The following is a 6327-nucleotide window of genomic DNA, read 5'->3' as shown; positions in this document are numbered from 1 at the left end:
CCAATATCCATTGGACATCAGCAATGATATCCCTCATTCCACGGCCTCTTCTGAATCTGGCTACTTCACTGTTAATAGAGTAAAGAAGTTACTCTAAGAAGTTGACTGAAAGCTCCATATGAGTGGAGCAAGGCTCATTTACTGAGAGATTCATTATGACATTATACATTTGACTAGTTAGAAGACCTTATACAATTGGTATATGTAGCTCATTCTAGTGAGTTGCAGCGATTCCCTGAAGAATCATTGCAACTCCAGTTCAGAGATATGAAATAGAGTTGCTTTCAGCATTGTAGGTCCTGAAAGATGAAATAGGACTAGAGCTCATAATGTAAAGTCTCTCGCCATTTTCAAGTTTTCTGATGATTGTTATCGTGTGGCAACAATTGCCTCTGAAAGAGAACTAAATACTGCCCATAATTCTTACCGGCATTGCTATGTTTGGATCCATTGTTGCAATCACTGTGTCTGTCTGTTTCATAGAGGAGCTTCCTCTTTCTTATTGTTCTTCTATTTTACCAAGGATGATGTCCTTCTCCAGGGATTGGTCCTTCCTGATAACATGTCCAAAGTTTGTGACACAAAGTCTCTGAGTGAACTTCTTCTAGGACAAATTTGTTCATACTTCAGTGTATTCAATATTCTGTGTCTATATCACAATCCAAAGGCCTAGATTCTTCTTAATCTTCCTCTTTTATTGTCCAGTTTTTGCATGCATATGGGGTGATTTAAAATGGAATGACTACGGTCAGGCACACTTTTGACTTCAAAGTGACATCTTTGCTTTGCAATACTTTAAAGAAATCTTTTGCAGCATATTTGACCAATGCCGTATGTCATTTGATTAATTAACTGGTGTTTCCATTGTTGTTGGTTGCAGATACACAAAATGGAATCATTGACAACTTCAGGTTTTACTTCATTTATTGTGATGCTGCCTATTGGTACTGTTGTGAGGATTGTTGTTCTCTTTATTCTAAGATGCTGAAAGTTGTCTTTGACCATCATCAGTAAGTTCTTTATACCCTCTTCACTTTCAGTCAGCAAACGTTTGTCATCTGGATATCACAGATTGTTAATGATTCTTCCTGAAATTCTAGTATCATGTTCTTCTTCATATAATCCAGCTTCTTGGATTATTTGCTTAGTTTGCAGATTGAAAAAAATATGTTGAATATATACAATCCTGATACACACCTTTCCTGATTTTAAACTATGCAGTATGCTCTTTTTCTGTTCCAAACACTGCCTCTTAGCCTATGTACTGGCTCTGCATTAGCACAATTGAGTGTGTTCATTCTTCATTATGTTATTTATCATTTGTTATGATCCACATGATCGAAAGCCTTTACGTAGTTAATAAAGCACAAGTAAACATCTTTCTGGTGTTCTTTACTTTCAGCCAAGATCCATCTGATGTCATCAATGCTCTCCATCTTTCCACCTTTAAGCTCTGGCAGTTTCTTGTTAATGTACTGCTGCAACCATTTTTTAATTATCTTCTGCAAAGTTTTACTTGTGTGTAACATTAATGATATCCCTTAACATTCACATTTTGTTGGGTCATCTTTCTTCGGTGCCCACCCTCAAATAAGCCTCATATTCCATAAGCCAGAATCTTTCAACTTCATTCTCTTTCACAGAACATTTCTTTTACGCAGAACCAGTAAAATGATTGTACAGGACTCCTGGCATGGCACTGTAGGTTCAATACTGGACTGTTAACTGCAAGGTTGGTAGTTCAAACCCACCAGCCACTTAAAAACCTTATACAGGGTTGCTGAGTCAGAACTGACCCAACGACCCTTAACTACAGCGATGACAACAAAAAGATTTTACATGACACTGTAACAGTGGATACATGGCTTTATGCATCTGTCAAAATGTATAGGAATATGCAGCAACAAAGAGTAACCTTAACATCGATGTTGGATTTAAGTTAATAATATTGCATTAATATTGATTCTCTAGTTGTAATAAATGTGCCACATTAATACAAGATGTCAATAATTGAAGAAACTGTTGGAGAAGGGAATATACAGGAACTCTGTGAATGCCTAAAACTTCTGTGAACAACAGTCTACTGAAGAAAACAACAAACTTCTATACTGATGACTTGGCGAGTTTATGAGAAGGAGTAGAAGAAAACATATGTGTTCAATGGACCATTATTTCTCAGATGTATCTTGAAAGTGAGCATCTTCAACTGCAGGAGTAGGCAGCGCCCCAGAGCAGCTATTGCTCATTCAGCCACCAGGGGAGTAGAGGACAGCCACAAAGCCACCTGTCACCCCAGAAGACACTCCTTTTGAGCAAATTCCAATCACAATAACCTTTTGTTTTATTCAAGTTTCATAGGGAAACAATGTTGAAGCAAACAAAACAGGCAAGAGAATATGCTTTCAGACAGAAGAATACAACGATATCCGCTTTCTTCTCATATGACTAAGATGTGATGATGCTTTTCTGGAAGTGGTATCCAGATCTTAGGGTGGCTTTTAAACAGGATTTATATTAGTCACTATCTGTTTGTTAGTACACATCATTAACATGCTTGGCTGCTAACTTAAAGGTTGGAGATCTGGGTCCTCTCAGAGGTGACTTGACAGAAAGTTCAGGTTATCTATTTCTAAAAAGTCAGCCTTTGAAAGTCCTGTGGGATACAGTTCTACTCTGATATCCATAGGGGTCGCCATTTGTCAGAATTGACTCAACAGCAAATGTTGTGGTGTGGTCTGTTTGTTTACCTATTTCTCTGAGGATAAACTATTACCTGGAAGTTTCAGGAGGTCTCAGGCTGCATGTAGGGAATTTATGGGAGCTACAATTGGTCTGGAGTCCTGGTGTGGCACTGTGGGTTAATGCACCAGACTGCAAAGCCATTTGGACTGCAAGGTCTGTGATTCAAACTCACCAGCTGCTCCTCGGAAACCCTATACAAGGTTGCTATGGTTGGAATCGACTCAACGGCACTTAACAACAACAGCAACACTTGGTCTAGAGATGCAAGTTTGAATTTCATAGGTACCACTCACCATTCACACAACTTCAAGAAAGCAGTTGGCTACCTCAGAGTCTCAGCTTCTTTCACCTAGGAAATGGGAGTAAGGACAAAGACCTTGCAGAGTTCTTACACTAACTCTACTACCACCACCAGCTGCCATTGAGCCAATTTAGACTTATGGTGACCCCGTGTGTGTCAGAGCACAACTATGCTCCATAATCTTTCAATGGCTGATTTTTCAGAAGTAGATCACCCACCATGTTGTTATTGTAAGGTGCTGTTGACTAGACTCAAATCTCTAACCTTCTAGTTAGCGTTCAAGTGCATTTTCTGTTTGTATCATCCAAGGGTGCTCATACATGATTTATGTGAGATACATTCTAAAGATCTCAATAACTGTTTAATAAGTCTGCTCCATGTTTATTTTCATGATTATTTTCCTTTCCAGCCCATAGGAGCCCATAGGAGATTGTTCCCCATTCCCAGATAGTTCTCATTTTTGAAAGCATACATCATTTAGTACAATGATTAGGAAAGAAGTCAGTCAATGGAAATTAATTTTCAATAGATCCATGGTTAAGCCATATATATATATATATATATATATATATATATATATATATATATATATTTGTTGTTGTTGTTGTTGTTAAGTGCCCCGGAGTCGGTTCCGACTCATAGCGACCCTGCACAGGGTTTCGAAGGCTGTAAATCTTTATGGGAGCAGAGTGCCTCATCTTTCTCCCGCGGAACGCTGGTAGTTTTGAACGGCTTGACCCTGTGGTTCACAGCCCGATTTGTAACCACTACGCTACCAGAGCTCAATATATATATGATAATTTTCATGGAAATAATTCCTAAATAACTCCACATTCCTTTGCTTTATGAAACAGTAGGATTGGAGCACAATGCCATGCTTTCTGGATGACTTAGGTTCTTTGTTCAACTCCTATACATTTTGCTTGATCTTATAAAATGGAAAGAAAAAAATGCCTTCTTATCACAAATTCAATGCAGTCTCAGTGAATAAAATTAAAATTGCCAGTTAGAGAAACAAACAAGATTCCACCAACACAGAAACTATCAGAATCTTATATACATACATACACACACAAACACCAAAAGGGTGAAAGAAAATGATTGATAGATTTGACTACATGCAATTGAAAAGTTTCTTTATGTCCAAAAGCCTTAAAAATGAACTAAAAAGCAACCGACAAAATATTTGCAATAATATGACACAATAATATGTTTAACATAGTAAATATATAATTATTCCTGGCTCTTTCAATCTTGTCTCTACAGCCACACTTTGAGATCTTTGAAGGTAACGGTGATTGATGTATTTGGTTTCAGAGATACTTTATCCATCCTCCCCAAACTGAGCTGAGTTTAGGTGAAGAAACAGAGTTAGAAGTTCAGTGTTCTTCCTCATAGTCCCTCATGCAAAGTTGATGTTCAATAAATATTTGTTGAGTGAATGAGTGTGCAGAGAATAGAATCTCCTTCTTCCCTATTAAATTCTGTTATTATAGATCGGGTTTCTGTAAATAATAGTTATGTGCCCCACTTCACCTCTACATCGACCTTTGGAGGCTGCATCTACTGCTGTTGCTATGTCTTTTCTTGTTCTAGTTTGTAGTTTCTAATCTCTCAGATACATCAAATCAGAACTCTTATTATGTGCCAGCACATTGTGAGGTAATAGACAAACACAGAAAACCAAGCTTATTGCCACTGAACCAATTCCAACTCATTGAAACCCTATAGCACACAGTAGAAATGTCTCAGAGGATTTCCAAGGCTATAATCTTTATGGAGGCAGATTGTCACAGCTTTATCCCACAGAGAGGCTGGTGGGTTCAAACCACTGAGCTTTTGATCAGCAGCCAAGCACTTCACTCACTGTGCCACAAGTATGCTATGTTGTTGTTGTCATTGTTGGGTGCCATCAAGTCAGTTCTGACTCATAGTGACCCTATGCACAACAGAATGACTCACGGCCCAGTCCTATGACATACTCACAATTGTAACTATGTTTGAGCCTGTTGTTGCTGGCACTGTGTCATTCCATATCCTTGAGGGTCTTCCTCTTTTTCACTGACCCTCCACTTTGCCAAGCATAATGTCCTTCTCCGGGAACTCTCCCTAATGACAACATGTCAAAAGAAGAAGAGTCAAAGTCTCCATTTTCACTTCTGAAGAGCATTCTGGCTGTACTTCTTTCAAGACAGATGTGTTTGTTTTTCTGGGAGTCTGAGGTGCTTTCAATATTCTTCTCCAACACTAATTCACAAGCACCAATTCTTCTAAGGTATTCCTTATTCATAGTACAACTTTCAAATGCATATGAGGTGATTGAAACGCTCATGACTTGGGTTAGGGGCACTTTAGTCCTCAAAATGACATCTTTGCTCTTTAACACTTTAAAGAGGTCTTTTGCAGCAGATTTACCCAAAGCTCTATAACATTTGATTTCTTGATTGATGCTTCTATGAGTGTTGATGGTGGATCTACGAAAAACTAAGTCTTGACAACTTTGTTCTTTTCTAGTTTTATCGTGATGTTATTTGTTGGAGCAGTTATGAGAATTTTTGTTTTCTTTACACTGAGGTGCAACCCATACCAAAGGATCTAGAAGGCAGTAGCTAGGTGGTTGTTGTTGCTATTAAGTGCCATCAAGTCAACTCTGACCCATAACAACCCTGTATAGGGTTTCCAAGGAGTAGCTGGTGAGCTTGAACCACCGACCTGGCAGTTCAAATGACTTTGCAGTCTGACACATTAGCCCACAGCACTACACCAGGGTTCATCTAGGTAGTAGGTACCCAAAATCAAGCAACACTTGATATATCTTAGGAGGAAAGTTGAGTATAGATTAAAACTCATTACAGAACTTAACCAGGCAAAATTGGGGTGGGGCTTCTCTTTGTTTGGAATACTCTCATAGGGATCAGTTGTTCTTAGGTGTTGTCAAGCCAGTTCTGACTTATAGAGGCCCTGCATAGGGTTTCTGAATAGCAGTTTATGAATTTGTACCACCAACCTTGTGGCTAACAGTCCTGTGCTCATTCTATAACCAGCATTGAGAGTCAGAGTCAGCAGGGAGAAGATGAGGCATCAGGCAAGGAAAGATATGAAAAAAGAGACTGGACAACTATTGTTGTTGTCAGGTGCCATCGAGTCGGAACCAACTCATAGCGACCCCATGCACAGCAGAACGAAACAATGTCCGATCCAGGGCCAACCTCACTACCGCTGCCACACTTGAGTCCATCAATGATGCCACCTGGCCGATCCATCTCGTTGGGGGTCTTCCTCTT

Source organism: Chrysochloris asiatica, unplaced genomic scaffold (assembly GCF_000296735.1).
Source record: "Chrysochloris asiatica unplaced genomic scaffold, ChrAsi1.0 scaffold00076, whole genome shotgun sequence".
In the NCBI taxonomy this organism is placed as follows: domain Eukaryota; kingdom Metazoa; phylum Chordata; class Mammalia; order Afrosoricida; family Chrysochloridae; genus Chrysochloris; species Chrysochloris asiatica.
This window is presented reverse-complemented; position numbering follows the sequence as displayed.